Source organism: Colobus angolensis, unplaced genomic scaffold (assembly GCF_000951035.1).
Source record: "Colobus angolensis palliatus isolate OR3802 unplaced genomic scaffold, Cang.pa_1.0 Scaffold515, whole genome shotgun sequence".
NCBI lineage: Eukaryota > Metazoa > Chordata > Mammalia > Primates > Cercopithecidae > Colobus > Colobus angolensis.
The window spans coordinates 1747890-1769498 of NW_012118655.1; the positions used below are offsets into that span (position 1 = coordinate 1747890).

At 42.5% G+C, this 21609-nt stretch overlaps 1 protein-coding gene across 1 annotated transcript in view; it reads left to right on the forward strand.

Moving 5' to 3' along the window:
- The window catches only part of ALK (anaplastic lymphoma receptor tyrosine kinase), a gene marked incomplete at its 3' end in the record, with an annotated part of 732271 nt that overhangs the window by 60504 nt on the left and 650158 nt on the right, over positions 1–21609 (forward strand). The gene's annotated exons all lie outside the window — the stretch shown is intronic.

Below are 21609 nucleotides of genomic sequence, written 5' to 3' on the forward strand. Positions count from 1 at the left end.
GTAATTGGATCATGGGGCAGACTTCCCCCTTGCTGTTCTCACCATAGTGTGTGAGTTCTCATGAGATCTGGCTTTTTAAAAGTACGTAGCACTCTCCCATTCACACTCTCTCCCCCTGCCAGCCATGCGAATTTGTGCCAGCTTCCCCTTCACTTTCTGCCATGACTGTAAGTTTCCTGAGGCCTCCCTAGAAGCATAAGCCTGTACAACCTGCAAAACTATGAGCTTATTAAACCTCTTTTCTTTATAAATTACCCCGTCTCAGGTATGTCTTTATAGCAGTGTGAGAACAGAATTATACAGGGGTAATTTACCCTAAATTGTTTCAAGTATTTTTCTTTTGTTTTATTCATTATGATGTGTGTTGTCAACTTAACTCACCAACTTTTAAAAAATATGTACTTCTGGCCGGGCACGGTGGCTCAAGCCTGTAATCCCAGCACTTTCGGAGGCCGAGACGGGCGGATCACAAGCCAGGAGATCGAGACCATCCTGGCTAACATGGTGAAACCACGTCTCTACTAAAAAATACAAAAAACTAGCCGGGCGAGATGGCGGGCGCCTGTAGTCCCAGCTACTCGGGAGGCGGAGGCAGGAGAATGGCATAAACCTGGGAGGCGGAGCTTGCAGTGAGCTGAGATCCGGCCACTGCGCTCCAGCCCAGGCGACAGAGCGAGACTCCGTCTCAAAAAAAAAAAAAAAAAGTATACTTCTACTAGCAATGTATGAGACTACTCAGCTCACAATACCATTATTATCATTTTGTTATCATGGATGAAGATCATTATTACCTTATTATTATTTTAATTTGAAATTCTTGATAACTTTCAGGTTGGATATTTACCATTTGTATTTTCTCATTTAGAATTGTTCTGTTTGTGTCATTTGCTCATTAATCAATTAGGATCTTAATGTTTTTGTTTTGCATATTTGTTTTCGGTATTTGTTCTTTGCTTATAATCTTTGTGGCAGATACAGTTTTTAGTTTATTGTCTTTTAATATTGCATATAATTTTTTGGCATGTAATTCAATCCATCAATATTTTCCTTTGTAATTTCTTTGCTTTTACATTGGGAAAGCCTTTCCCTGCAAGAAATAAAATATGCCTTTATCCATACTTTCTTCTTCTTCATTATTTGATTTTTTAATATAAAGTTTTTTGATTTATATCAAGTTGATTTAAGTGTAGGATCTAAATTGATTTTCTTCCAAATAGTTAACCAATTGTTCCAGTGTTAATTTTAAAATCATTCTTTCCTTCCTTGCTGATTTGTGATGCTTTCTTTAACTTCTATTAAGGTTTGCTTCTGGGCTATTTATTCTTTTCTGCTGATCTCTGTTGGGGGTAATGTTGAGACAATTAGATAGTTATTAGGTCAAGGGATATAAAAACACATTAATCTTACCTTAGCCTAACTATCTCCTTTCCTCCAAAGATGCCTAAGGAAGATATATATTCAAGGGACATGCAAATCAAGGAAAATTTTATTATTTAGCTGAGGTAGGGCTCTATACTTTTATGTGGCTGTTGTGGTTATCTCTTGTTATGTGGTTGCATAGCAAACCACTTGAACTTAGAGGTGTTAAAACAGCCATTTTATTATGCCCATGGATTATATGGGTCAGGAATTTGAAAAGGGCACAGTGAAGATGTCTTGTTTCTGTTCCATAGTGTCTGAGGAAGACTTAATGACTGGGGGTGACTTAATGGCTGGGTGATGGAATCATCTGAAAGACTGTTCACACCCTGTCTACTGGTCAGCAATAGCTGTCTGCTGGGACCTCAGCTGGGGCTGTCAGCCAGGATACCTGTATGAGGTCTCTGCATGTGGCTGCTTGGGCTTCTTCACAACATGGTGGCAGGATTCCAATAGTAAGTGTTCCAGGAGAACCAGGTAGAAGGTTTACTATCCTTTAGAGGTTACCCTCAGTGGCTATGTGGAATAACTCTGCCACAGTCTCAAGTCTGTCCAGATTTAAGGTAAGGGAACATCAACCCCACCTCCTGATGGAAGGAATGTCAAAGTCCCATTACAAGGAAAGCATGGGATGGGAGACATTTTTGTAGCCATCTTTGGAGGAAGGTATGATTTGTTAGAGTGAGGAAATTTGGCAAGTTGGATTAGAGCATAAGGATCGGACTCCTTGTCCTGCTTGATGTTCCTTTCCCCTAGATATCCGTATAGCTCACTGCCTCACTAACCACCTTCTCAGTGAGGTCTCTCCTGACCACTCTATTTAAATTTGATCTTACGCACACTCTGGAACTCTCTATTACTCTTCCTTGCTTTGTTTTTTTCTTCAATTACACTTATCATCTCACATGCAATATAGTTGTCCAGTTTATTATATTATTTACTGCTGTCTTTCCCCTGTAGAATATTAACTTCACAAGTGCAGAATCTTTGTCCATTTTGTTCATGGATGTCCCCCAAGTGCCTACAACAGTGACTAATATGTAGTAGGTGCTCAAAATAATTGAACAAATAAATGGCTGAATGAAGGGCAAGAGCCCCTTATTCCCCTCCTTCTCTTGGCCACCTCCTATCTTGAGGCTCCTTTGGAAGCCCAGAGAGACAACCAGACCTTCTTCTCTCCTTCCTTTTCCTACCTCCTTGCCTTCCAGCTCCAACTCTACAGCCTTTCTGCTCATCATTACCTCTTTTGTGGCCAGCATTTGCTCTGCTCTAGCCAAAGTAGGGCATGATCTTGAGGCTTTGAGCAGATTACACACACCTGTTCCTGCCACCTTGCTCTCCACCCGATTTTGCAGGGTCCATATCTTCTGTATGTCACCTTCCAATGGAAATGAGGGCACTGCTGTCTGAGCAGCTGCCCACTCCTCCCATCCCCAACTGTGTCTGTTGTCATCTTGCTGCAGCACACCCCTCACTCAAGCAAAGCAAGGAGACTTGATCCTCAGAACAACCCTGAGAAGCATAAAGGTCAAATATGGGGGATCCCATTTGCAGATGAGGAAACTAAAGAACCACATAGTGAGCTTGCTGAGGTCATAAAGAAGGACTGCTGAAACAAGGGTGCTCAAGCTTGGAATCCATGAATCTCCGTTGAAATGTCACAGTCCCCTTCTGAAGTGGTGGCTACATTACCTTGTGGCTCTGGGCCCCTTCTCAGTGTCTTTGGTTTTCTGTTTCCTCATAAAGGAATTTAAAATACACCCCAAGTTATGAGGCAATTGTAAGATCTCAAATTGTCAGAGACAAAACAGTCTTGTTGCAACTCATGAATCTGTTGAATACCATGAACATAGCAAAAAAATGGCTGAATATCTTTTTGGGACAAGTGAACCTTGTCATTTGATCAGATTGCCTCCCAGAAATACCATTTTGACTATTTTTAATACAGAAGCAACATACTGAGCAAATGACTATTTTGGTTATAGTTCTAATCCCACTACCTTCGCCCTGGAGAACATTTAGGGAAGGAACCGAGACCCCCCAGGAGCCTTCTCTATAATCTGTGTGATTCACAGACAGTGATGTGCACCGAAATCAGAACTGTGTGTTATGTCTGGTCCTTTTTGCCACTTACAAACAAGCCAGTTTTAACCTTTTGGCTGAAATACATACACTGGTTCAATAATTGAAGGGCATAATTTATTATCTGGCTGGCCCTGGATGCCAGCTTCTGGGGGTGGGTGGAAAGACTAATATATTTACATAAAGTAAAGCCTCCAGTCCCCTCCAGATTCTGCGAGACACTCCACTGCACAACAGTAGAATGTTAGATTTAAAAGAAACCTTCTAGGAAATAGTCCCCATTTTATCAAGGCCCAGAGCTCAAGTGAGCATGTCAAGATGGCAAAATAAAGATACTTTTGTGTCCTCATGTCCCTTGAAGGAAGTTTAGTCCTTACAAAAAAAAAAAAAAAAAAAATCACTGGAGTTTCCAGCAGGTGACTTGTACTAAATGTGGCTCATTTTCAATAGGCCTTGAAGACTTTTCTTTCAGACTCTTCTCTGTTTCAGTATCTCTCAACCCCTTTAATTATGAAGTTCTTTTCATCTTTAACTTTAATTCTTCCTTATGTATGTTCTCATCAGTCACTGCCAGTCTCTGGTAAATCTGCATATCACAGCGATCAGCCTGGGGCTGATACAGCTCCTAAGTATAGCCTGTAAATGGAACTGGAGTTTAGGCTCCTTATTACCATAGAAATTAAAAAATTCTTCCATTCACGTGTAGTTTGGGTTCTTAGGATCCACTAAACCTGCCAACTCTTAGTGGGCTGTAGAGGCTTTGTGCTTGCCTCATGCTGAGCTGGAACCATGCTCTGAAGGGCATCAGATGCTACCAGCTCCCTCTGCTCTGAGCATTGTGTGTCGCGTTGCCCCATGCTGTTGTGCAAACATGGACAGACTGACTGCCCTTCCTTTCAATTTAGTTAATAAATTCGGTGGAAGTGAATTCAGTTCCTGAGATGTGCTAGAGATGAGAAGGGATGTGGCAGAAGAAGTACCTATCTCTTGAGGGGTGAAGTGGCCTCATTTTACCTCCTGAGAGTCAGGGAGTGCTCCCTCTGCAGCCTCTGGGCTGGTTGGGGTCAGTCTGCAGATTTCCCTTGCCTTCTCCCATGCCCTTGTCTTTCTCTCCCCTGTAGAGAAAAACACTGATGTTGCTGTTGTTCTAGGAACAGTGGAGACAACTGTTAGGTTAGTTAAAAACAAAAACAAACGGCCGGGCACGGTGGCTCAAGCCTGTAATCCCAGCACTTTGGGAGGCCGAGATGGGCGGATCACGAGGTCAGGAGATCGAGACCATCCTGGCTAACCTGGTGAAACCCCGTCTCTACTAAAAAATACAAAAACTGGCCGGGCGAGGTGGTGGGCTCTTGTAGTCCCAGCTACTCGGGAGGCTGAGGCAGGAGAATGGCATGAACCCCGGAGGCGGAGCTTGCAGTGAGCCGAGATCTGGCCACTGCACTCCATCCTGGGCGACAGAGCGAGACTCTGTCTCAAGCAAATAAACAAGCAAACATTGAAGAATCAACTCCCTTCAAGCATGGGCTAGATGCTGAAGATACAATACTGCCCCTGTCCCCAGACACCCTTGCTCCCAGAGACCCTTGGGGCCTGGGAGGAAGACCTTGGGCATCTGGAGACCCGGTTTCAAGTCCCGGCTCCTGTCTTACTGGCAATGTGATTTTGGACAATAAAAACAATATCAATAACCATAATAAGTACTTCTGTTTTAGAGCACTAACTGTGTCAGGCACAATGTTAGGTGACTTCCCACATTACCTATTTAAGTAAATTTATCTTTTCAACTTTCAATTTCCTTGTACTAAACAGACTTTGTCAGCCCAGCTCTTCCTCCAACACGATCCCCAGCCCCACACCCCTGAGGACGTGGTCCACTGATCTAAGAATGGATGTCTGAGCAAAGGTGGACCAATAGTTCTTCACCCTAGACTTTGGGGACAGGACTGAGTTGTGTTGGGAGAGAGAGAAGGAGAATGTGTATCCGTGAGTGTCTGGATGTGCAGGTTGTTACATGTAAAACTCAGGAGCAGCTGAAAGGCAAGGAAGCCAGTCTACATAGGAGAAACAAATAAAGCTGACTGGCAGAATGGTGAAGACAAAAGAGGAGTGCAGGATCCTGAGGACTGCTCAGGCTCAGGCTTCAGTGTGCTCTGGGGACCCAGCTCCTTGCCTGTTCTTAGGCTCTGTGGAACAGTCTGTGTCCTAGCAAAATCTTTCCTCCTTAGCTGAAGCTAGTAGGAATTAAGTTTCTAGTCACTGTGATAAAATTCCTAAATATATTTCTTTTGTGCAAAGTGGAGAAGTTGCACAATAGCAGTCCCATGGAGGGCTCATGCCCAGAGCAGGTCACCTGAAGTGACCAGAAGGTCATGGCAAGGTTGGGAAGACTTTGTTGAACCAGAACACCCCAACCACAAGCTCTGCTCATATAATTGTTGGCAGCAGAGTTCTGCTTTGGGCTGATAGGAGCAAGCCCATTGAACTCAGTAGCATCAGGCCAGAAAGTGGCTGAGAGATCTTGGCTGACATCTCTGACACCTTTGATGGATATCAGCCCTGCTTGATCTCCAGTGCCCTTCAGGGGAGAGGATGGGAGGTGTTTGTCATCTCGATGTGACATACATGTCTAACTGCTAGTTCTATACATGTCTCGTCTAGGAAAAACACTCCCAGTTCTCCAAACATGGGATGTGCCTTTGCAGACTGCAGACTCTCCCATCATTAGAGGCACCCTGGCACTGGAGGTTCTTTTGGGCATGTGTGGAGTGATCTTTTTCTCCCATTCAATAGATTTAACTCTTCTCTTTTCCTTCCTTTGTCTTCTCTTTCCCTATGATTAAATGCGACAATATGTGTGAAGAAATACTATGCAAATACATTAACTTACCCATCATTTGTTTATTTGACAAATGTTTGTTGACTATGTGTCAGACACTGTATTAGGATTTATCAACACAGTTGTAAAAGAGAAAGATGTGATTCTTGGTATCATGGGACATGCATTCAAAGGGTAGAAGGAGACAAAAACACTAAGTAGAAAAGTAGAAGCAAAAATTGTATGTTGTGAATGCTGTAAAGGAAATAAGCAAGTGACAGAGAGAAAGAGAAAGGGCCTACTCAGGAAGGCCAGGGAGTACTGCTCTGCCAAGACTCAAAAGAGGGGAAGAAGCTGACCTTTCAAGAGAAGAGCATTTCAGACATGAGAAGTGGTTCGGGCAAAGACCCGAGGCAGGATAAACTGGCTGTGTTCAAGACAGGGAATAGACCGCTGTGACTGCCCTGTGGCAAGTAAAGGAAGGGGCATGTGTAGGTAGCCAGAGGCAAGAGCACAGACCCTGGAGTCAGACAAATCTGGATTGAATCCCAGCTCTGCCCAGGTACTAGCTGGATGATCTTGGACAAGCAAGTAACCACTCTGTGCCTCAGTTTTCTAGTCTGAAAAATGGGGACAATAGTACTTATGTTTTGGGTTATCATAATTATAAAATGAGATGAAGCATTATGTTAGTCCAAATCTTCTGAGAAGCAGATGGCAAGACAGGATTAGATGCACAACAGGCTGTTGGGAGAAATGTCTTGAAGGATAAAGGAGGAGAAGCCAGAAAAGGTAGGCAAGCCTTCAGACCTCAATGCAGGTCTGACTTATGAAAGAGAAGGAGAAGGTTAATAATGCTGCAATCAACATGGGAGTGCAGATATCTCTTTGACATACTGATTTCATTTCCTTTGAGTAAATACCCGGTAGTAGGATTGCTGGATCATATGGTAGATCTATTTTTATTTTTTTGAGGACCCTCCATACTAATATCCATAATGACCATACTAATCTATATTCTCACCAACAGTGTAAGGGTTTCCTTTCCCCACATCCTCATCAACACTTGTTATCTTTTTTTTTTTTTTTTTTATAATAGCCATTCAAACAGGCTTGGGGTGATAACTCATTGTGGTTTTAGTTTGCATTTCCCTGATGGTTAGTGGATTTGAGCATTTTAAAAAATACTCTTATTGGCCAATTTTATGTCTTCTTTTGAGAAATGGCTTTTCAGGTCATTTGCCCATTTTTAAATTGGGTTGTTTTCTTGCTATTAAGTTGTTTGAGTACTTTGTATGTTTTGGATATTAACAACTTTATATATGTATGGTTTGCAAGTATTTTCTCACAGTCCACAGGCTGTTTCTTCACTGTGTTGATTGTTTCTTTTGCTGTGCAGAAGAAGCTTAACTTTTTAGTTTGATGCCATCCCTTTTGTCTGTTTTTGCTTTTGTTGCCCATGCTTTGGAAGTTATATCCAAGAAAACTTTGCCCAAATGAATGTCAAAAAGCTTTTCCTCTATGTTTTCTTCTTGTCGTTTTACAGTTTCAGGTCTTACATTTAAGTCATTAATCCATTTTGAGTTGATTTTTATTATGTAGGGAGAGATAAAGATCCAATTTATTCTTCTGCAGGTGGATACCCAGTTTTCCCAATGCTCTTTCTTAGACAGACTGTCCTTTTCCTCATTGTATGTTCTTGGTATCTTTGTCAAAGATCAATTAACTGGAAATGTGTGGATTTATTTCTGGGCTCTCTTTCTGTTCCATTGCTCTATACATCTGTTTTTGTGCCAGTATCATGATGTTTTGATTACTAAAGCTTACTACATTTTAAAATCAGGTAGTGTGATGCTGCCAATTTTTTTTTTCTCAAGATTGGTTTGGCTATTCTGGGTCTTTTCTGGTTCTGTATGAATTTTAGGATTGCTTTCTTTATGTCTGTGAAAAAATGTCATTGGAATTTTGATAGGGGTTGCACTGAATCTGTAGATGACTTTGGGTAGTACAGACATTTTAATAAGACATTATTCTAATCCGTGAATACAGGACATTTTAAAATTTGTGTCTTACTTAATTTCCTTCATCAACGTTTTATAATTTTCGGTGTTCAGATCTTTCACATTTTTGGTTAAATTTATTCGTAGATTTTTAATGCTATCATAAAAGAGACTGTTTTTCAGGTAGTTCATTATTAGGGTATGGAAATGCTACTGAATTTTGTATTATGATTTTATATCATGAAACTTTATTGAATTTATTATTTCTAACAGTTTGTTGGTGGAATCTTTAGGGTTTTTATATGTAAGATAATGTCATCTGCAACAGTGTCAGTTTAACTTCTTTTTTTCCTGTTCGGATCCTTTCCCTCCTTTTCTTTCACTTCCCTTGCCTTTCTGTTTTTGACTAATCGCTCTGGGTAGGACTTCCAGTGTTACATTAAATAGAAATGGTCAAAGTAGGCATCTTGTCTTGTTCCTGATCTTAAAGGAAAAACGTTCAACTTTTCACCATTGAGTATGATATTGGCTATGGGCTTGTTATAAATAGCTTTTATTGTGTTGAGGTACATTCCTTCTATAATCTGAGGATTTTTATCATTAAAGGATGTTGAATTTTGTAGTTGTGGATTTTGCACCTATTGATATAATCATATGATTTTTGTCCTTTATTCTGTTAATGTGGTGTATCATATCGATTGATTTGTGTATTTTGAGCCATCCTTGCATCCAAGGAATTAATCTCACTTGATCATAGTGAATGATCTTTTAATATGCCATTGAATTCATTTTGCTAGTATTTTGTTGAGGATTTTTGCATCTATGTTCAAGGATATTGGCTTGCAATTTTCTTTTCTTGCAGTATCCTTGTCTGACTTCAGTATCAGGGTAATTTTGCCTCATAAAGTGAGTTTGGAAGTATTCTTTCCTCTTCAATTTCTTTGGAAGAGTTTGAAAAGGATTAGGATAAACTCTTCTTTAAATGCTTGGTAGAATTCAACCATGAAACCCTCAACTCCTGGGCTTTTCTTTGATGGGAGATTTTTGATTATTGATTCAGTCTTTTTACTCTATTAGTCTGTTAAGATTTTCAATTTCTTTATCATTCAGTCTTGGTGGGTTGTATATTTCTAGGAATTTATCCATTTTTCCTAGATTATTCAATTTGTTGCTGTATGATTGTTGATAGTAATCTACTATGATCCTTTGTATTTCTGTGGTATTATTTGTAATGTCTCCGCTTTCATTTTTTATTTTATTTGAGTCTTCTTTTTTTGTAGTATAGTTAAGATTTGTTGATTTTGCTTACCTCTTTAAAATATCAACTCTTAGTTTCGTTGATCTTTCCTATGGGTTTTCAAGTCTCTGTTTCATTTATTTCTGTTCTGATATTTGTTATTTCCTTCCTTCTGCTAACTTTGGGCTTAGTTTGTTCTTCTATTTTTAGTTCCTTGAGGTCTGATGTTAGTTTATTTGAGTGCTTCCTCCTTCTCCTTACCCTCCTCCTCCTCCTCCTCCTGCTTTTTGAGGCAAGGTCTTGTGCTGTTGCTCAGGCTGGAGAGCAATGGTATAATTACAACTCACTGCAGCCTTGACCTCATGGGCTCAAGTGATCATCCCACCTCAGCCCCCTGAGTAGCTGGGCCTACAGGCATGTGCCACCATACCCAGCCACTTTTTTAATTTTTTGTAGAGACAGGGTCTTACTATGTTGCCCAGGTTGGTCTCAAACTCCTGGGCTCAAGCAATCCACCTGCCTTGGCCTGCCAAATTACTTTCTTCTTTTTTAATGTAGCTATGTATTGCTGTAAACTTACCTTTTATAATTGCCTTTGCTGCATCTCGTAAGTTTTGGTATGTTGTGTTTTAAGTTTTGTCTCAAGATATTTTTAAATTTACCTTTTGATTTCTCTTTGACTCATTGGTTGTTCAGGAGCATGTTGTGCATATTTATGAGTTTTCTGAAATCTCTCCTTTTACTGATTTCTAGTTTCATACCATTGTGGTCAAAAAAGATACTTGATATGATTTCAGTCTTCTTTAGTTTGTTAAGACTTGTTTTGTGGCATAACATATGATCTATCCTGGAGAATGTTTTGTGTGTGCTTGAGAAGAATGTGTATTCCGCTGCTGTTGGGTAGAATATTCTGTATATGTCTGTTAGATCCATTTGGTCTAAAGTCTTAGTTTGTGTCCAGTGTTTCCTTATTGATTTTCTGCCTGTGTAATCCAAGAAATCTTGATAATTGCTATTGGTATCTTGTTTTTTTTTTTCCCCTCTTTTGCCTTAACTAATCCTTAGTTAGCTATAGAACCTCAGGACATTACCCATCCTCATAGTTGAGCAAGAGACTTCCTAACAAGAGCTAATGTCGGCAGTTGCCATATGGTAAGATTTGAGAGGTACCACGAAAATTGCCCTTTGTTAAACAAACCAATAATCCCATACCTGTGATACTACCAGAAGTTCCATCGTTAAGAATTTCTTCCCCTGGGATAAGCCTCAGACCACAGCATCCAAGGGGAACATTTTAAGGCCCTAGCAATGTAGGTCTTTGTGTGTCTTATTTGGAAGAACTCAATGTTGCTTAACCTACCCTCTTGAAATTCTCTGCTTCCCTCTCATGGGCCACTGCTGTTCTGATTCTCGTTTCAACCTTCCTCCCCTTCCTTTTGTCCATATCTGTATTCTTTGCTGACTCCTTTCTCCCATCCTTTGGGAAACCCAAGGCTCTACTAACACCCCTTTCCCTTTTAAATCTACTATGACTTCAACCAGGAACATGATTGTCAATCGATATGTCAAATTTTCACATCTTCTGAGCCTCATAGCACATCTCTCAACTTTCCTTTGGTCATTTCCTCTTAGAAGAAGTCTTTCCAGTAACTCAGTCCCTGTGTGACCAAACTGTCTTCTCCTTCCCTGACATCCTTCCTCTGGGTTTCCTGTTCATGCAGGCTGGAAATCTGTGATACATGTGTGATGTTTTCCCTCTTTCCCCTCCACTTCCAATCACTCCTGATCTTTTCTATTTATTTTTTTCACAAGCGACCCCCTTTCTCTGTCATTACCTTAACTCAGGTTTTCTTCTTCCACCTGTGATTTTGCCATGGCCCACTCATTATACTTCTCATTGCCTCCTCTGATCCCTCCATTTTTTGGAACTTTCTGTTGAATATTTAATACATATGGGTGAAGTCAAAGTGGTTTTGAAAGTTCTTGAGCATGGTTTGTTCTCAGCAATTTTGGCATCCCATAGTTTTCTTTACACATGCCATTGTGCGTAAGTCTGGCTTCACGAGAGAGCGGAGGACAGCTTCAGCTGTAAGCCTCTCTTTCAGGCCTGGCCTGACTCCCATCCCAGACCTGACCTTCTGCTGAACAACTGCTGCCTAAGCCTTACCTTGCAGACACAGCAACTTCTTGCCACTACTGTCACGTAGAAAGGGTTCCCATCCCTAGTACATAACCCTTCCAGTGGGACAAATCCAATTCCTAGCCCCAGCCCCTCCTATTTTATCCTGCCCCACCCACTCAAGTTGTTAAATCAAAGTGGCCATTTCCTGAGAATGTCTGGAAGGTCATCTGGGTCAGACCTTTTGTTTGTTTATTTGTTTTTTGAGACAGAGTCTTGCTCTGTTGCCCAGGCTGGAGTGCAGTGGTGCAATCCTGGTTCACTGCATCCTCTGCCTCCTCGGTTCAAGTGATTCTCTTGCCTCAGCCTCCTGAGTAGCTGGGACTACAGGTGCGTGTGCCTGGCTAATTTTTGTATTTTTAGTAGAAACAAGATTTCACCATGTTGGCCAAGCTGGTTTTGAATTCCTGACCTCAGATGATCCGCCTGCCTCGGCCTCCCAAAGTGCTGGGATTACAGGCGTGAGTCACCGCACTCGGCCTTGTTTTTGTTTTTGAGATGGAGTCTTGCTCTGTTGCCCAGGCTGGAGTGCAGTGGCACAATCTCGGCTCACTGCATCCTCTGCCTTCCGGGTTCAAGCGAGTCTCCTGCCTCAGCCTCTGGCATAGCTGGGACTACAGGTGTGCACCACCACGACCAGCTAATTTTTTTTTTTGTATTTTTAGTAGAGACAGAGTTTCGCCACGTTGGTCAGTCTGGTCTTGAGCTCCTGACCTCAGATGATCCTCTTGTCTCAACCTCCCAAAGTGCTGAGATTACAGACATGAGTCACCACACCTGGCCTCAGACCTTTTGTCCATGTAACCTCCTGTCCGAGGATAGGAGATGCTATGTGAGAGGGGGATGGTTCCACTTTTGTGTCTCAGTTACCACCCCAAGGGATGTTCCTCATGCTTAATTAGGTGCTATTATTCATATAATGTTAGAGTGTCTACGGTTCCATTTATGTAACATTATTAAAATGACAAGATTATAGAAGTGGAGATTAATGGTTACTGGGTGTTAGGGATGAAGGCAGGAAGAAGGTGGGTGTGGTTATACGGGGGCAATAGGAGGGATTCTTGTGATGACGGAACTATTTTGAATCCTGACTGTGGTGATGGATACAGAAACTAATGCATGTGATAAAATTGCATAGAAGTAAGCATACCACATATACATGTACACACACATACACACACACACATACATACACACCAATGCAAGTAAAACTAGGGGAATCTGAATAAAGTTGTTATTGTATCAGTGTTGGTATCCTGGTTATGCTATTGCACTAAAGTTATGAAGATGTTACCATTGGTGGAAACTGAGTAAAAGGGACACCACAGGATCACTCTACTACTTCTCACAACTGCGTGTGAATCTACACTTATCTCAAGATAAAAGGATTAACAAAAGAACTAGCACTTCTAGTTCTAACACTTGCTTAGTGGTATTTGTTCAACTGAACTGTTTATTCTTTCAGCCAATTCTGTCTCTTGGGAATAATAGATTTCATGGGACTTTGGTTCATTTAACAAGAGTATGTTTCTACTCACTCTCCAGAATGTACTGCTAACTTCAACTTCTCCAGCTTCCTCTTTATTCTTATTTGCGTGATTTTGTTGACATCAGTCATACCACCCTTGGTGCTCTTGCCCATGGACTGGAGAATCCCACTAACTTTAGTCCAGCCTCAGGGCCCTTTGATTATTTAAACTGCTCTTCTCCGGCCCCTCACCTGTGCCCCTGGGATCAGAGCCATATTCAGCCTTAGCTGAGGTTGATGGCACTATGATATGCCATCAAAATGTCAAAATGGGATCATCTCATTGGTTTGTATTTTCCCTTTTTTTCTTTCCAACATTTGTGGCCACAGAAGCATATTAACTGGAATCCCCTGGGGTCCAGTCTGGGAAAGACTCCCAGATGAATTCCCTGACTCTTAACTGAGAACTCAGCTCTTTGAATCTTTTAAGTTGCAGAACTATCCTCTACTTTTCTACCTTTCTCTGCCCATTTACATAGTCTTGTAGGATCTTAAGGTTCCTTCCCATCAACCTCCCAATTTTATATTAAAAAAACTTAGTGTCACCTGCCAAATCTGAATGTGTACTGCACATTTCATACTCTAGATTATTTATAAACAAGGTGCATAAATTTGAGCCCAGTTCTAACTCCACAGATGTGCACATTCGCCCCTTCTGGATGTTTCCTGCCTTTAGGCCAGAGTCCTGTATTTGCTAAATCCCACCCCCATGGTCCTGTACCTGATACACACACTCACGGACAACTAAGGACACTTGGCTAAAAGGTACAACTGAGAACAGTGGTGTAACCTATTACAGAATCCTAGAGGTGGGAGAAACTGTGAGGTCATCCAATTCAACACCCTATCTAACTCAGGAACTTCATTTGTTAGAGATTCTTTCTTAGGATGAGTCCACAGCTGTTTGCCCTCTGGAGGGACACAGGATCCATTTCTTTTCTCCTTCACCCATGATGCTTCTCCACTAATTGAAATTCTGTTTCCTGGGTGATGTACCCACTCATCTCTTCAGTCATTTTGTGCACATCGTAGGCAGACAGAGGATGGCACCACTTGACCCACTTCTGTGTGTATCTAAGAGGAGGTAGGATTTGGTGAAAGCAGCCTGTTGGTGGAGTTACACAGACTTGGGTTCAAACATCTATTCCTGTACCTCCTAACTGCACGACCTCGAGCAAATTACTAACTCAGCCTCAGACTTATTTTCCTCATATGTAAAACTTGTCTCAAATGTTGAAGTAAGAAGTGACTGAGGTCGTGTTTGTAAAATACCTGGTACACACTAGATGCTTTCACTATGATGGCTTATATTACACGTAGTAGTTCGGGTAATTTTACTGAACACTTACTTTGTGCCGATACTACATTGGGCACTTCCTATGCAATAATCATTTTTATTCTTCACAATGACTCTAAAATAAAGATGCTGTTGTTATTTCTCACTTTACAAATGAAAGAGCTAGGGCCTGGTTAAGTCATTTGTCCAAGGCCACAAAACTGTAAAGCAGGAGAGCTAAAATTCAACCCCAAGTTTTTTCTGAAACTAGAGATATGAGTTCTCTGACAACTGTGTCTTTTTTTTTTTTTTTAACTTCCTCCCTCAGAGAACCTCAATACATTAATCAGGCAGTCACCTCACATCTTTCTTAAGAAGAGACAACATATCAGTACAGAGAATATGCATATTTCATCTGCAAGGCATCATAATACTGCTCGCTCTATGTTTATGTAATTATCATGAATTTTAAATTAATGTCATCTGAATTAATGAGGTCACACATTAAAGAAACAAAACATGATCTTTAGGATACTTTTGGCTTTAAAATTTGATGATTCTATATATATAGCAAATTACAGGGAAATAAACAATTAAATAATTGAAGAAATGGGAAGACTACACAGAGGCTGGTTTTGACTAAGATTTTCAGGATTTTCAGAACCTGAAAGCCATGGGCTTATGGAGACAAAATGGGCCGAGTTTCCGTCTGTCCAACCTTCTCTGACCTTGTAGCTCTAACACAAGAACTGGGACATACAAATTCCTGTGTGCACTTCTTTGAGGGAGGCACAGAGACTTTTGTCAGTATGTTGATTCCTATTAATTAAGTTTTAGGAACTCCTCTGTTAATTTGCCCTAAAGTTCAAGGGTATAATCCTTGAATATTGACCAATTAATTAAAGGTTATGCATAGGCCTATTAATCAAGATTTTATATTTTCATATCCCCAGGGGTGTGAGGCAGTGATCTCTTGGTAGAAGGAAGAAGGGGCTAACTGTTCCTGTGTCACTCCCAAGAAATAAGCATGGCACTGCGTAAAGAGATGAGTTACTTGTGCATCAGGGTGGCAGTCCTGTACAGTGGGAATAGCATGGGCCCAACATTCATTCTGACTCAGATGTAAGTCTCTTAACCTAAGAGCCTTGGCGTATCCAACTATAGAAAGGAAATAATAACAGTATTGCCATAGGGAGGCTGTGAAGATTAAATGAGATAATATATGTGAAATGCCAAGGTGCTGGCTTGTTCCTTTGTGGCTTCATTCAATAAATATTGATTGAGTCCCTCTGTATGCCGGGGTCATGCCATGCCTCAGAATTACAACTGGTTACATTGTAAGACAGACATCATCCCTACCCTCATGCGGCACACAGTCTAATGGAGAAGACAGACCAGAAAAAAGTCACAGATACAATTCTGTATTGTGCACTTAAAATTTGTCAAGAGGATAAATTTCAAAAAAAAGCAAGAGAGGGTAGCTCTCATGTTAAGTGCTCTTACCGCAATAAAATAAATAAAGACATAAATAAATAAGCTAGTGTATTTAACTATGAAAGAAAGTATGCACGCACATCGACGAATTTATGTTGGTATTTAGAATATTGCTGGTTACAGAGGAAGTACTATGGGAGTATATGTTTAATAAACGATATATTCAAACATTGGGGCTTTATTAGAAGGCCATGATTATGGGATGTGGAAAGATTTAATTGCAAAGGTGCTTCACTGCAGGATGGTTAATAGAAAGTTGGAAACAACTTGAAAGTCCAACAGTGGATGATGAACTATATAGTGCATTTTGTGTTGCTGCAAAGAAAGACCCAAGGCTGGGTAACTGGTAAATAAAAGAAGTTTATTTTGGTTTACAGTTTTGCAAACCGTACAGGAAGCAGGGTGCCAGCGTCTGCTTCTGGTGAGACCTCAGGAAGCCTCCGCCTACCATCATGGTGGAAGGCAAAGGGGGAGCTAGCATATCACGTGGCAAAAGAGGGAGCTCTTGAGAGAGAGAGGAGGTGCCAGACTCCTTTACGCAGCCGGCTCTCGTGTGAACTAACAGTGAGACGTGAGGGATTCACCTTCATAACCAAAACACTTCCCAGCAGGCCCCATCTCCAACATTGGGGATCATATTTCAACATGAGAGTTGGAGGGGACAAACATCCAAATGATATCATTGCCTAAGTAAATTATATTAATCCATATACAAATAAAAGAGAATACAGGGAACGCTAACGTAGCTAGTGTGATAGTGAAGGCATCCTTGAGGAGGTGACAACATGATCAATGAAGTGCGAGAAAGACCCATCCTGTGCAGAGTGGAGGAGGACAGGATAAGAAAGAACATTCCCACCAGGCACGGTGGCTAACACCTGTAATCCCACCTACTCGGGAGGCTGAGGCAGGAGAATCGCTTGAATCCAGGAGGTGAAGGTTGCAGCGAGCCCAGATTGTGCCACTGCACTCCAGCCTGGGTGACAGAGTGAGACTTGTCTCAGAAAAAAAAAAAGTAAAGAAAGAACATTTTTGGCAGAGGGAACAGTAAATACCAAAGCCAGGAGGTGGGGAGGGGTGTGGCAAATCTGAGTGAAAGATGAACCCCAAGTGAAGAGAGAAGAGAAGGGAGGGAGAGGTATGGGAGGCTGGGGAGCCCAGCAAGGGCTGACCCTGCAAAGTCTCCTAGGCCATCTGAGTGACGTTAGATTTTATTGCAAGTGCAACAGAAAGTCTTTGATGAGGTTTGAGTTGGCAGATGCCATGATCTGAATTACGCGTTAAGAAGACTGCATGGAGAGTGGTAGGTAGGGAGAGCAGGGGTGGGAGGCAGGAAGGAGACTGGTTGAGAGGCTGCCATTAGAAGTCCAGGTGAGCAATGAAGGTGGCAGAACTGGATGGTAGAAGTGGGGAGAGCAAGGTGTGGGGGGCCTAGAATCTTGTCTGGAGGTGGCATCAACAGACTTGCTGAGAGACTGGATATCCAGTCTATCCAGGTGAGAGAAGGTGAAGAACTAAGGATGCAAAACCTGGATTTTGGTTTGAGTAATTGGAAAAATCAAGGTGTCTTTTACTAAAATGGGGAAGACCAGTGTGTGGAAACACAGGGTTAGGCTTTGGGCATGTTGGATTTGAGATATCTATGAAATATCCAAATGGCAAGATCAAACAGGCTGTGCAGAAGTTGGAGGGTGGAGAGAGAAAATAAAAGTTGTCAACCATATTGATGATGTTTAAAGCCTAAACCAATAAGGCTGCTTTCTATTCCCATATATAAAAATAACAGCAACTGCTAGTTGATGAGTTTTCTCTGTCTTATTCTTTGGTTATAGCTGTTATCTTACTTTGGGCTACTATAACAAAATACCATAGACTATGTACCCTAAACAACCGCATCTATTTCTCATAGTCCTGGATACTGAGAAGTCCAAAACAAAGGTGTTGCTGATCTGGTGTCCACCGGTGATGGCTGCTTCCTGCTTAGCAGATGGCTGTCTTCTGGTTGTATCTTCACATGGCAGAGAGCAGAGCGAGAGAGAGAGAGAGAGAGAGAGAGAGAGAGAGAGCGAGAGCGAGCAAGCTCCAGTCTCTTCATCCCTTTCTAAGGGCACTAATCCCATTCATGAGGGCTCCACCCTGATGACCTAATTACCTCCCAAAGGTCCCACTTCCAAATACCATCACATTGGGGATTTAGGCTGCAGCATATAAATTTTGGGGGGACACAAACATTCAGTCAATAGGAGTTGTCAGACATACCCATTAGATTGTGTACCATCAGGAGTAGTTGTAACTGAGTGACCTAGAAGAGGGGGAATAGATGTGGAGGAAGGTTCCAGAACTGTTGGAATCCTCTGCTGGGCAGGCTGCTCATCCAATTCCAACCGCTACAGCTGGGATTGAGAGATCTGTCTATGGCACGGAAGGGCCTTTCCCCACACCTCTGAAAGTATCATCAGCAACTGTCATGCTTGTAGGTCGGGCTGATGTGGCCCATCTTGGTAGGAAATGGTGGATGTGGCTGCTAGTCTGGTTTTTTGAGTCTGAAGGGGTTGAGGAGGGCCACACAGATTTCACTGCAGAACAGATGACTCACAGCCTCTGCACTTACACCTCCCATTGTCTGCTGTCTGATTGTCACCTAGGGGGAAGGCTGCCATGCCATGAAAATGTAAGAAGTTGCAAGCTTTTTTAGTCCCTCACCACCTTACCTACCTTAGCGTAGCCTCTTCCAAGGAAACAAACTCTGTGCCACAGGTCATTGGATAAACGCTACATAGGGGCTTCGTTTCTTATTCCTGTGCTGGCGTCTACAGGAACGGAAGAGAAAAATCGGTGAGTTTTTGTTCCATTCTCTATCTTCCCCTGCAGGCAGATATGGCCAGAACAGAGTAATAATATGAAGAAACTTCTCTTTGGCTGCCCATAAGAAAATACAGGTTCTGCCTCTCATTCTACTACTTACTGCTGCTGACCCTTTTTTGGCCAGTCCCTTGAACATTCTGCATCTTGGCTGGGCCATCTGTAAAGAAGTAGCAGTCTATGCTTGCTCTACCCTCTCCCAGAGCTGTCTTAAGCAGCGAAAGAGACCATAGGTGTGAAGGTGCTTTGGTAACTACAGAGCCGTAGAAATGGGGATTTGTTTGCATGTATTCAGCCAGGCTCCTGTTCTCATGGAAGTGTGCCTGGTGAGGAAGATGAATAAGGCAGGCTGCTTGATCTAGACAGTGGTCCTTAAAGTGTGGTTCCCAGCCCAGCAGCAGCAATACCTGGGAGCTGGACAGAAACACAGACTTCCAGGCCCCACCCTAGACTTACTGAGCCCAAAAGCCCTCCAGGAGTATCTGATTCCCACCTAAGCTTGAGAGCCACTGGTCTAGGCATTCAGGAAAGCACTTCCTGAGAAAATGACTTTAATAAAACCTGAGAAATAATCAGCACTTAGCCAGACCGAGAGGAAGGGAATGTGGGATTCAGAACACCATCCCAGAGGAAGGTCTTGGCACAAGAGACAGCTTCATCCTTTTGAGAAAATGAAATGAGTCCAGTGTGGTAGGAGCCAAGGAAGAGCAAGTGTAGAAGGCAATGAAAGGAAGCAGCCAGGTGTGAGGGGCCTTGTAAACCAGGGAAAAGGTTTTGCAGTTTCTGCTCAGGTCAATTGAAAGCCGTTAAGGGGTTTGGAGCAGAGAAGGGCCTTTTCTGTCAATAACACGCTGTTGTAATTTTAAAATATTTCCTTGCAATCCAATAAAGGCAGTTAATTGTCTTAATTAGAGCTTACACTCTAATTCGGGAGAAGGCACAATGCAACTATTGGGGCAGTCTTTAAATATATATATTAAATACAAATTATGTGTTTGGCACTGCGCTAGGCACTATGAAGGAGGCGGAAAGTCACGCAGCTCCTTCTTTCAGGGGACTGAGAAGCTGGGTGAGAGGACAGGACAAAGACACACACACCAACACGGGTGAAGGGTGCCAGGCATCTCCACATTAAGTGTCCCGGGGGTGGGGCTGGCTGTGGCAGTGGCTCAGAGGGTGGGTAGCTGAAGAAGTGCCGGGACAGCCAGACCAGGCTTCCCAGAGGGGGAAAGGGCTTGGGAGAAAGCACAGAGGCAGAGATGAGTAAGGGATTTCTCTGTATTCCTGGGGAACAGTTCCCTTGGGAAGTACTACAAAATACACTGGGAGGCACAGCTGAGACCAGATGGTACTACCAAGTCTAGGGAGAGGAAACCCCCTCAAGCCTGAAATGTGTAGACCCCAGACTATCTTGACCCCAAATGAAGCTATCCATGGGGTTGTGGCCAAGGGCACTTCTGGAAGGCCTCATCCAAGGGATTGAGGCCTTTTTGTGCCGTTGCCAATAAGAATTCCCTGTTCAGTCTCTTTCTCAGGCTCTGGGGCATCCCTGAGAGTTGCTGGCTTTGCCCTGGGGCATCCCTGAGAGTTGCTGGCTTTGCCCTTGTTTTTAAACCTTTTTATGGAAGTATAACAATCATAGAAAAAAATACATAAACTTTAAGTGCACAGCACAAAGAATTCTTTTCAAATGAACACACCTATGTTCCCCCCATGATGATCAAGAAACAGGACATTCCCAGCGCCCAGAAGTGCCCCTGCCTCTGCCATTCCTCTGCTGGTGCTGCCCTCCCTGCAGGGGACCAGTCACGACTTCTAACTTGCTGCTTTTTGTCTTCTCTGGGCTCTTTGGTTTCTAGCTTCCCAACGTGATGTTTGTGAGCTATGTCCACAGTGTTGCCTGTAGTTGCAATGCTGTGTGATATTCCATCGGGGAGGTGCATACTCTACCATTGATTTGTCTTGTTCTACTGTCAATGGGCATTTTGGTAGTTTCCAGTTTGGGGCTATCATTTTGTTGCATTTTAAACTTTGGCCTGGGTCTTCCTTTTCAGTTTGCTCAGATTCCCCTTATTGTCACTAATTTCCTCTCCTCTAAAACTGTTCTACTCTGTTGTATGTGTGTTTGGCAATGGAAACAAAAAAGAAATACTAAATAAAAAATTAGCACCACAAGATTGGAGGGATGAGGGCGGAGGGCACTACCGGAGAGCCACCTCTCTCTTCCCTCCTCCCCTCCCCTTTCCTCTCCCCTTCTCCCCCTGCTTCCTCCCCACGCCTCTTCTTCCTCAGAGGACCTAAGCTAAGGGACACCACTGCAACCAGGTGCTGACAGCCAGGTACCAGCAAAACTGGCCAAGTTAGATTGCCCTCCAGAGCCTGTGATGGGCAGGAAATGTATCCTGTTTATTTTTATAAATGGCTTGGTGTGTGGACACTTGGTAAATGTTTCTTGAATGAATGAGTTTCTGATATAATAAAGTGTCTATGTTGCCTTTGAATCTGTGATGTGCCATGTAGGCCCTAAGAATACAGTGGGGTGTGACATCCTTCCTTGAGGATGTTCTGAAACACATTTGGCCAAGCACTTAGGCCGACATCAGGCCCCGTCTCAGCACGTTCCGCCTCCTGCCTCCTGTGATTCTGCCACAGCTCTGTGGGTAGTCCCTCTTCTTACCCCATGCACAGGTGGGGAAGTTGAGGCACAGCTGCCT